This window comes from Copadichromis virginalis, linkage group LG16 (assembly GCF_057382275.1).
Source record: "Copadichromis virginalis isolate Kocher_CV1m ecotype Utaka linkage group LG16, C_Virginalis_male_GT1.1, whole genome shotgun sequence".
Classification (NCBI taxonomy): Eukaryota; Metazoa; Chordata; class Actinopteri; order Cichliformes; family Cichlidae; genus Copadichromis; species Copadichromis virginalis.
In genome coordinates, this window is record NC_140633.1 from 12900434 (window position 1) to 12912435 (window position 12002).

Below are 12002 nucleotides of genomic sequence, written 5' to 3' on the forward strand. Positions count from 1 at the left end.
GCATGTCTCTGTGAATTGTCTTTGGATGTTCCTGCTCTTGAAGCATTTCTGCATTTATTTCTATTGATACACCAAACATTGCTTTCAAGCCTTCATTATTTTTCTAGATGTCTTGAAGCTTGCTCTGCAGTTCTGTCTGTTTAGTGTCCTGTTGTTCCTTCTCTTGAAGCAGTTCTTTATTTCTTCCCAGCACTTCATCGAGCTTTACCTGGAGCTGCTGATCTTTTGTCTCCATGTCTTAGACTTGCACTGTGTTTCTTCATTTTTTGTTCTTGTTTCTTGAAACTAGCGGTTCGTTTTTCTTAACTGAGCTCTGTATAGCTTCTTTTCTGTCATCCACTTTGTAATTTTTTCCAGTGCTTTACCAAACATTAATTGTACTAACTCATTTATGATTTGCAGGTTGGGCTGGTATTTCATATTTTAATTGGTCGGTCCTGTCTCTCCACAGTAGCTCGGGCATGTGCACTACCTGCTGCTCACTAATGGCAGGTCTATGGGAGATCTATTATTTTGCTGGCTACCCTCATAACTTTGTGCTATCTTTGGTCCTCGCATTTCCAAACCAAGCAATTATGAAAAATGTTAAAATCAATTCAACAAAACACTTAGAGTCATCATTTGTGCAATTTTAGGTGTATACTGATTTAGAATGATCAAAATAAAGACCATCAGAAATGTTTTTACTGAGGTCAAAGCAAAACAGATCCAGGTATTTTTCCTGTAACCTTCTATAAGTCCATGCCATTTCATCATTTTGCAAGTGTGACGCTTTTGTGTAGTGTTTGTGTTAGCAAGTTAGAGTCACTTAAAATGTCAGTATGCATCCAAAGGCAGTGGTAGATTTATAATATTATGGAAGCCTTCTAAGCCTCTTAAACTGTTTCTAAATGTAAAGTGGGACATTTCTAGGAGATTCAGAATAAACAAAAACTGTAATCTGTGCTGAGTAATCTTTGTGAATGTGACTTGGGCAGTAATTTAACCCATTCCCACCACCAGTCTGAAGAAAAACTAAAGTCTAAAGAAAGGTTGTCGAGCATTCAGAGAGGCAGTGGTCATATCCTGATAGCTCAGACACAAGTGTCATTCATGCTAATAATGTTTGTCAGGCAGTCAAAAGAGCTGTAATCTGCGGAGCCCCGCAAGGGACATGAGAGGAAAAAAAAATTAAGACGGACTTTTGCAAGATCTCGCAAAAGTCCGTCTTACGGTAATTTTTTTTCTCCCATGTCTCTTGCAGGGCTCTGTAGGGCCCCGTAGTAATCAGCTCAAACGAGTTTTAGTGGATCATTCTCAGCTGCTCACACCACACGACACCATGCTGATCAATTGTTAGTGTGTCTACAGATTGGCACAGACACATTGGATCCTGTTGGGTTTTGTGAGGATTAGCTGCATTTTCTTCATTTAATCCTCAGCATGTGTCATGTATAAATATGTAGGCAACATGTTCGACTAAATGATAGTTTCAGGTTATTCTGGCCTCGTTGTGAATTTTGTTTCCTCATTTATATATTTTGCCAAAAAAGGTAGAAATGAAAAACAAAACAGAATCATTTCACCAAAATACACAAATGACATACTTAGTAATTATGACTCTCGTCAAATTTTAAAGGGTTGAAGTGAGTCACAGTGATGTGCTTTGAGAAAAGACTTTTCCGATGTTTTGCTTTTTTGCATTCTCCTTTTTTAATTTGTTTTAAACGAAGTGTTTCTGATGGGTTTTGGATAGGTTTGTTTTGGTGCTTTGGCGAATGTGCAATAATGTTAAAACAGAAAATATAGTTTACTGAGAAAAAGATTACAGAGAAAAGAAGTCATCACAGTATAGGAGGAGACTGGCCCATCCACCCCATCCTCTTCTCTATGCAGACTTTTCATTTTTCATTATTTGCACCACATAGAAAAGATAAAGACTGAAACCACGTGAGATCATTTGAGCATAACGCTGGCCTTTCACTGAAACAGTTCATGCCACTTTTTACGCTCTATCCTTCCTCCCCGAACTTCTAATCCCAACCAGTATAAAGGGAAACAATTTTTTTTATTTGTTTATCAAGAGATTATACAAACTTATATACATTGTATTGTATGCATCTTACATGACATCATTTCTCAAACATTTCTTTCCCAATCATTTTAACTTTTTCTTGTTAAACAAAAGACAAATTAAAATACAAGAAACATCATGCCGCACACAAGAACCGAAAATTGAGAAAAAAAAGAAGAAAAAAATGTGAGTAAATTAGAAAAAATGTTAAATAAATTAAAATTAAACAATAAAAATTTCAAAAATAAATAAAAGAATAGAAGGGGAGGGGGGGATGCTTAAATCCTAAATCCTACATTAAAAAAGAGTAAATTTCAAATTCTTTTCAATCTAGTCACAGGGTGGGTAAATTGCGTTGTTCTAAATACTAACGAAACGATTTGAGATATTCCACAAAGGGTGTCCACTTGTGGATAAATTTTGCAGAACTACATTTCACTGAGTGAGATCTTCTCCACCCTCAATAATGTCCGGACTGTCACGGACCCGGTTCCGGGGACTCGGGGTCCGTGAGCAGTGTGGAGTATAATTATTATCATTATTATTATTTGATGTGTCTTCTTCTCTGTGCTACTATTCTATCCACATTTGTATGTAGGCAGGTGTGTGTGTGTATGTGTGTGCAGCTGTTCTCTGTGAGCCAAGTTACAGGCACCTTCAGGCCTGGTGGGTGTGGCCCTGCTGGAGGACTGGCCACACCTGAAGGCCCTACCACACACCTGTTGCTGATCAGGGCTCGTCAGGGGAGCTATTTAAGAGACTGATGGAGCTCTCACTGATGTGGGATCACTGAGTTAAACGCAAAGTCACAGTGTGTGGAGAAATTGTGTCGCAGTATATGGGATTGCGGCTCATGTATGCCCGCGGGAGTCAGTGTTTGACGGCTGCTTCTATTGTTTTCCTGCAGGAGGAACGTGGAGAAGAAGGACAGCACGCATGGGGTGTGCAGAAACACGACAGCGGAGAGCACGAGCACGGACGTCGGAGTGGGACACACACACGGGAGTCAAGGGAGCAACGGGGATTAATTGTGCATCTGTTATTAACCACATTATAAATAAACGCACTGCTTGTATTCAGAGCTCTGCGCCTGGGTCCTCCTTTTCCTCACATCCCCACGGTTGGCCAGCGTCAACCGTGACACGAAGAGTATTAAGCCATTGCAATGCAGATGGAGGCATGGGAGATTTCCAAAGAAGTAAAATAGCGTCTAGCAAGAAGGGGACAAATAGCCAAGATCTCAGTTTGCGGGGGAGTTATATTAAGAGGGGTTCTTGGAACTCCAAATATAGCAATTAGAGTCTTCTCAGATCTGAATTCCAAAAACCCCTGAAAGTACGGAAAAGAAATCACTCCAAAATTTGTTCAAACTTGGACAGAAGAAAAACATATGGCTTAGATTGCAAGGGGAGGTGTGACATCTGTCACATTGGTCTATAATTGAAGGAGAAATTTTAGATAAACGGGATTTTGAGAAATGGACTCTGTTTATTACTTCAAACTGTATAAGCTGTAGCACATGGTGTACTTGAACGCATGATGAGATTCACCTTATCCCACCATGATTCAAACAGTTCGACACCTAATTCACACTCCCAGACGATTCTGATTTTACCTGATGAATCCGATTCGGTCGCATTAAGCATACAATATATATTTGATAGAGGTGATTTTTGATTAGGCCTAACAACCAGAAGGTCAACCCATGGTGGATCAGCAGGGAGAATTGGGAAATTTGGAAACAGTGATGAGACACGGTGTCTAATTTGCAAATAGAGAAACAAGTGAGAAAGTGGTAGGTTAAATTTTGAGGATAGCTCTGAGAAACTAAGAAAGACATCATCTTTGTAAAGGGCTCTCATGGTTTTTATGCCTCTTTCGTGCCACATCAAATGGGTGGCATTGGTAGTGGCAGGGGAAAATAGATGATTCCTTAACAATGGTAATCTGGTAGAGGGAGATATGAATTTAAAATGCGACCTGAACTGAAACCATATCTTAAGTGTAGCGAGCACTACGGGATTTGAAGCAACAGAAGATTTTTTAATTGGCAGTGATGAATAGATAAGGGAGGCAGGTGAAAAATATGGAGAAATTGATTTAATTTCAAGTTTACACCAAATCAGGTTAGGTGAATTTAGCCAGTAGGTCAGCTTATGAATATGCGAAGACCAGTAATACATTAAAAAATTTGGTAGGGAAAGACCCCCATTAGAGGTGAGAGTCATTGTGTGTGTGTGTGTGTGTGTGTGTGTGTGTGTGTGTGTGTGTGTGTGTGTGTGTGAGGGTGGGTGGGTGGGTGGGTGTGTGTGTGTCTAGGCATAAGAGAGCCTCATGAGTTGTGCTAAAAGTCACCTCATCCTTGCTCCAATAACATACAATTAAACTTGATGAACTGGTTGAAGTAATAACAATAATAATCAGTTAACGATTTCAATGTGTCTGTGTCTGTGCCAGAGTGTTTTTGCATGTGTGTGCCTGCATCAGTGTGTGTGTCTGTATATATGCATGAATGTGCCTTTTGTTTCATGAATTCATCTTTTGAGTCGGTTCCACACCTCTTTCAAGACTTCCACACTTTGTCACAGCCCGTGGGGGTGGAATGAGTTCAAGGACATCATCAAACAGGTACCAGAGGATATCATCCTGATGCGGCCAGAACAATCGGTTTGACCCAACACGATGCATGCATTTGACCTGGACTTGTGTTGTTTGTATTTTTAGAATGATGCCTGGATACAAATCATCGTCATAGACTTCAGTGATGTCACTTCCTGATGTATATGACATTCTGGATCACACCATTGTATTTATGGGGGTGGGATCATTCATGTAACGGGGTTGAAGGGTTAGTCAGGTACAGGAATAATTGTGATTTTAATAAATAATTAACAATTAAATTTGAAAAAAAAAAATATTAACAGCAAAAGAGCACAAATAGATGTTTAGGTTGATACCAAAATGTATTGACTTTTTAAATAGTTTTATTTGGTATTTTCAAAGTAAACTTTCATCAAGGCCATGAGGGACATGACAAAATAGGTGGTGTCAAATGAAATAACTGTATTATTTCCCATAAAGAGATAGAAATTAGTTCAGTTTTTTCACACTGTATTAAAGGGTACATTTCAATATATATGTAAAGCTGTTTAAATAGAAAGTTTGGTGACCCGATAGATGAAATACACCATAAGAGGTGAGAGGGACTCAAATTGTGCCATTTTCATGGAATGACTCGTAAACTGCCTCGGTCTAGGGGCCCTTCCATTCCACAAAAACGAAGAAACCATCTGGTCTAGGGACTTAAAAAACAGTTTGGGCAGAAATAGGGGGATACACTGCCATAAAAAGAGAAATCTGGGAAGCACATTCATTTTGATCATATTAATCCTACCAATTAGTGACAGTGAGAGGGAATTCCACCTCTAGAAATCTAATGCAAATTGTGAAACCAGGGGGGCAAAATTCTCAGAAAACAGTAAAGGCAATAATATATTAATTCCCAAGTACCTAAACCCCGAGGGGCTGAGCTTAAAAGGAATGTCAGACTGCTCAAGTGTTAACGCTAAAGAGTTTACAGGGTAACATTCACTCTTGAGCAAATTAATTTTATAGCCAGAAAAAGAGCTGATTTTTTCCAAGACAAATAAAATTGGAGGAAGACTACATATGGGGTCAGCAACATACAAAAGAAGGTCATCTGCGTACAGGGATACCTTAAGTTCAACACCTGCACGAATAATTCCATGAAAGGAAGAGACGGATTTCAGAGCAACAGAAAGAAGTTCTATGGCTAAAGCAAAGAGAAGGGGAGAATTATGTTATGTTATGTTATTATGAGACTGATGTTTGTGTTGCCAACATCATTTTCTGTCAGCGTGTTCGTTAGGAATAGTTGACATTTGTCAGTCTGCTCAAATGAACACGTCACTTCTGTTGTGATATTTTGATACCATGGTAGCATTTACAGGATATTGTTTTATAGTGATATTATACAGGAAAACTGTTACTCAATAAGGCCCATTTACTAGTTGTTTTTCTCTTTCTCTGTGACCCAAGAATTAATGTGTAAGAATCACAGGATGGTACCTCAAGGTTGAAAACACCACAGAGATCACTCCCTTACTCCCATCCTCCCTTCTTTATCTCTTAGAAAAAGGCTTGTTAAAGGCCAGGTGGTTTGTTTCAGAATTCACTAATGAAAGAACTCTGTATTCTATGTCTAGGAGTGTATTTTGCTGGGATGATCATAAAATTGTAGCTGAACTGATAAACTACACAAAGGATACTTCTTTGCTCAGAAGGCAGGAAGACGTTTCCTTATTTGGTCTGTACCGGTTTGAACTGAGAACCTGCTGACACACGAACCTTTTTTTCTTCTATATAAACTGTTGTCTGATGAATAAACCTTCGAGTTGATTGTGGGAAAGCAACCTGAACAGTCTCTGTATCACTTTGTTCTAACTGCTCCCGACGTCATAACTAACCCAGCTGAACGGCATACCTGAGTGTTACTTTGAATAATTAGGAGTATTATAAGGAAAGGACAAAACTCTGCTTATCGCTCACGCCACGGAGGAAACCCGGGACGGAAATTTCCTTCAACTTCCATATTGGTGTTGGGTGCCATCTCCAACAACGATGAGGCGGCCTACATGGATGAAGTGAAGAATCTGGCATCGTGGTGCCAGGACAACCACCTCCAGCTGAACGTCAGCAAGACCAAGGAGCTGGTGGTGGACTTCAGAAGGGGTCAGCACAGAGACTACAAGCCCATTATCATCAATGGAGCTCCAGTGGAGAGGGTGCAGTCCTTCAAGTATCTTGATGTCCACATCTCCTCAGACCTGACATGGGCTGCCCACATTCAGGTCCAGACCAAAAAGGCTAGGCAGCGCCTGTATCACCTACGACAACTGAGGAAGTTCAGGGTCTCTCCAAAGATCCTCAGGATTTTCTATACAGGCGCTGTGGAGAGCATCCTCACACAGAACATGACATCGTGGTTTGGGAACAGCTGTGTGAAGGACCAAAAAGCTCTCCAGAGAGTGATCCGTACAGCAGAACGCTGCTGCAGGATTGCTCTCCCCCCGCTTCAGGACACCTACACCAGGAGATGCTGGACTAGAGCAGCGCAGATACTGAAGGACCCGTCCCATCCTGGCAACAAACTGTTCCAACTTCTGCAATCTGGTAGAAGGTTCCGCATCTTCCGGGCAAGGACAGAGAGACTCAAGAGGAGCTTCTATCCCCAAGCCATCCGTGCCCTAAACACACACACCCGCCCTCTCACATCATCTATAATTGACTGAGACAGGACTCTTCCAGACACTCTAAACCAAGGCACAATGTACATTTCAATTCCTTTAATTTTAAATATGTTTATATTGTCTATCCTGTAAAATAGTCAGATGTCTATTCATATTAATGTACAGAATTCACCTGCTTGCTGCTACTACTGCACATTCACCCAGTGTATATACTATATGTATGTATGTATATATATATATATATATATATATATATATATATATATATATATATATATATATATATATATATATATATATAATGTTCTTCCTCTACACCCCCCCCCCAATTTTTGCACATGTCGAGGAGCGTGTCAGGCTACATTTCACTGTGTGTTATACTTGTATAACTATGCATGTGACAAATAAAGAACCTTGAACCTTGAACCTTGGTTCTTTCCTTCGTACACTTGTATAATAAGCGGCCCCAGTTAAATGTGATCATTTTATTTTTTATTTGATGAATTTCACAAACACATTTTATTGCCCACTAGTTACTAATTTTCTTGTATGATGTTAAAATCGCTGCAATTATTGCTGCGGTCAGAGATTGGCAGTAAAGCATTACTTGTAACGTGTTACGGTAATCTGATCACTTTTTTCAAGTATCAAGTAGCGTAAGAGATTACTATTGCAAAATAACTTTTTTGCAATAGTAATCTCTTACATTACTGTTACTTTCCCATAACTATGCTGCGTTACTGTGTTACTAAACTGTTGTGATTTTGTTTGTGAGAGTGTCTCATGACAATGACTTACGAGTGTGCGACGTCCGTGGCAGCAACAGACGTGTGCAGATCAACAGTGGATAATATGGAGTGCGGGAGAGAGTACGACCATGCAGCATTTAAAGCATGGATGTACTTACAATACTTTTTTATTCCCATGAAAAGTGACAAAAACATTAGCATCCGCTGTACACTCTACGTGCGAAGAAAACTTCTTTCTACAGTGAAAAATTAAACCTTAATTGCTGAGCACGGGAATGTGAAATTCACAGAGAAACCCTTGGATCCCCCCGCTGATAAGTAATCAGTAAAGTAACGAGATTACTTTTTGGGAGAAGTAATTAGTAACTAATTACGTTTTTCAGGTAACAACCAACACTGGTTGTGGTACAGTCACTGTGGGAGTACAGTGTAACCTGACTTTCCTGTCATAATTACTACAGACAATAGAGGGCACTGCCACTTTGACACAGATGTATTTGTATGTTGTCTTTTTATTGAAACAGCAGACACTATCTCACGCGGATGCTTGAGGTATCAATACGTGTTTGCACAAGAATGGAGCTGTTCATTATACACATCAGGATAGACAGTTTTAGTGTGCAGATCTACAGTGGGGCAAAAAAGTATTTAGTCAGCCACCGATTGTGCAAGTTCCCCCACTTAAAATGATGACAGAGGTCAGTAATTTGCACCAGAGGTACACTTCAACTGTGAGAGTCAGAATGTGGAAAAAAAATATCCATGAATTCACATGGTAGGATTTGTAAAGAATTTATTCGTAAATTAGGGTGGAAAATAAGTATTTGGTCACCTCAAACAAGGAAAATCTCTGGCTCTCACAGACCTGTAACGTCTTCTGTAAGAAGCTTTTCTGTCCCCCACTCGTTACCTGTATGAATGGCACCTGTTTGAACTCATCATCTGTATAAAAGACACCTGTCCACAGCCTCAAACAGTCAGACTCCAAACTCCACCATGGCCAAGACCAAAGAGCTTTCGAAGGACACCAGGAAAAGTATTGTAGACCTGCACCAGACTGGGAAGAGTGAATCTACAAAAGGCAAGCAGCTTGGTGTGAAAAAATCAACTGTGGGAGCAATCATCAGAAAATGGAAAACATACAAGACCACTGATAATCTCCCACGATCTGGTGCTCCACGCAAGATCTCATCCCGTGGGGTCAAAATGATCAAGAGAACGGTGAGCAAAGATCCCAGAACCACACGGGGGGACCTGGTGAATGACCTGCAGAAAGCTGGGACCAAAGTAACAAAGGTCACCATCAAAGCCAAGATGGCGCTGGAGTGACGGCAGCCTTTCCAAGTAGCTCTGCAACACCGCACCTTTTTTCTTAACTTTAACTTTTTTAGACTAGGCTTTTCAAAGTTTTTTTCACCTTCCTCTACTTATACCTCTTAGATATAGCGATACAAGATGGATAATGCACTTTTCAAAACTTCTGGAACCAGCTCCTTCATCTATTCGAGAGCGGAGCTGCTGGCACTAAGAACAAAGGGACAGACCGGCATGCGACACAACATCCCGGCCGAGCTAAAGAGGAGCTACAGAGGCTGCAAAGCTGGAGCGAGGAGAGCGGATCACCGGAGGCGATTCAAACCATCAATCCCGACAGTGATCATGGGCAACGTGAACTCGTTACAGAATAAGATTGACGAACTGTGCGCTCTGAACAACCACAGACTATACCGTGAGTGCAGCTTGTTTATCTTCACGGAGACGTGGCTAACCAAGCTAACGCCGCAGGCTAACGTAGACCTATGCGGTTTCACATCCGTGAGAGGGACACGCAGGCCAGCGGAAAAAGCAGAGGTGGGGGACTCATTGTCTACGTTAACAAACGATACTGTAACCCTGGACACGTCTCCGTTAAAGTTTCGGTATGCCGTCCGGACCTGGAGCTGCTAGCTGTTAGCTTGCGGCCATATTATCTACCTCGGGAGTTCAGTCATGTGATCTGTGTGTGTGTTTACATCCCTCCGAGGGCCGACGCAACAGCTGCCTGTGAGAAAATACACACAGTCACAGCAAGACTTCAGACACAAAACCCCGAGGCTTTCATTATTATATCTGGAGACTTTAACCATGCCACACTGGATTCTACTCTGGCTGCTTTTCACCAGTTTGTGAATTGTCCCACAAGGAGCAACAGGACAATTGACCTACTGTATGCTAATGTGAGAGATGCATACAGAGCCACCCCCCACTAGGGAAGTCAGACCACAACCTGGTTTACCTACAGCCACAATACACACCCCTCGTCCAAAGGCAGCCTGTCACAACGCGCTCCATCCGGAGATGGACCCCAGAAAAGGAGGATGCTCTGAGGGACTGTTATGACACCACAGACTGGGATGTGCTCCTGAGCCCACATGGTGAGGACATAGAGGGGGCGACACACTGTCTTACAGACTACCTCAACTTTTGTGTGGACACAGTCGCCCCTGCTAAGACGGTACGGTGTTATCCTAATAACAAACCGTGGGTAACACAGAAAGTCAAAGCTGTCCTCAACATGAAGAAGAAGGCTTTCAGGAGCAAAGTGAAGGAGGAGATGAAAGCAGCACAGCGGGAGGTGAAACGCTGCCTGAGGGAAGCAAAGGACACCTACAGGAGGAAGGTGGAGCAGAAGTTGGAGAGGAACAATATGAGGGAGGTCTGGAATGGTGTGAAAACCATCACAGGCCACAACACCAAGAAAAGCACAGTGGGGGGGACTGTGGAGAAGGCAAACGAACTCAACAACTTCTTCAACAGGTTTGACCAGCCCACAACCCCCCCACCCTCAGCCTCACCTTCACTACAGAGTCCTCTCCCCACTCTCCTACCTCCCTCGCTTCCCCCCCTTCCTGACACCATGACACCCCCCTCCTCCAATCCCTCTCTCAGCAGCAAGACATCTCCCCCCCTCCCCTCCTCCCAAACATCTCCCAGTGTCACAGTGGATCAGGTCAGGAGGCAACTGAGGAAGCTTCGCCCCAGAAAGGCAGCAGGCCCAGACAAGGTGTGTCCTAGGATGCTTAAGGCGTGTGCTGCTGAACTTGGGGAGCCGCTACAACGAGTCTTCAACCTCAGTCTGCGACTAGGGAGAGTGCCCGCCCTATGGAAGACATCCTGCATCGTCCCGGTCCCCAAAAAGAACCGGCCCAATGAGCTGAATGACTTTCGACCGGTGGCACTGACGTCACATCTTATGAAGACTCTAGAGCGGCTCTTCCTCAACTTCCTCCGACCACAGGTACAACATGCCCAGGACCCACTACAGTTTGCATACAAGGCGGGTGTCGGAGTGGAGGATGCCATCCTGTACCTCCTACACAGAGCCCACTCACACCTGGATGGGGGAAAAGGCACGGTCAGGATACTGTTTCTTGACTTTTCCAATGCCTTTAATCCGGCCCTGTATGCTTCAGGAAAAACTGAACAGAATGGAGGTGGACCCCTGCCTGGTGGCTTGGATCTCCGACTACCTCACCGACAGACCACAGTACGTCAGGCTGAAGGACATCACGTCTGACACTGTGGTCAGCAGCACAGGAGCACCACAGGGAACTGTGCTGTCCCCTCTTCTCTTCACCCTGTACACCTCTGACTTCTGCTACAACTCTGAATTATGCCATATTCAGAAGTTTGCAGATGACACGGCCATCATGGGGTGTATCTGGGATGATCAGGAAGAGGAGTACAGAAGTCTGGTGAGGAACTTTGTCGCATGGAGTCACACAAACCACCTGCAACTCAACACCTCAAAGACTAAGGAACTGGTTGTGGACTTCGGGAGGTCCAGAGAAGGTCCACTGCCGGTTCAGATAGAGGGGGAGGAGGTGGAGGTGGTCAACAAGTACAAGTACCTCGGGCTGTGGGTGGACAATAAACTGGACTGGTCATGCA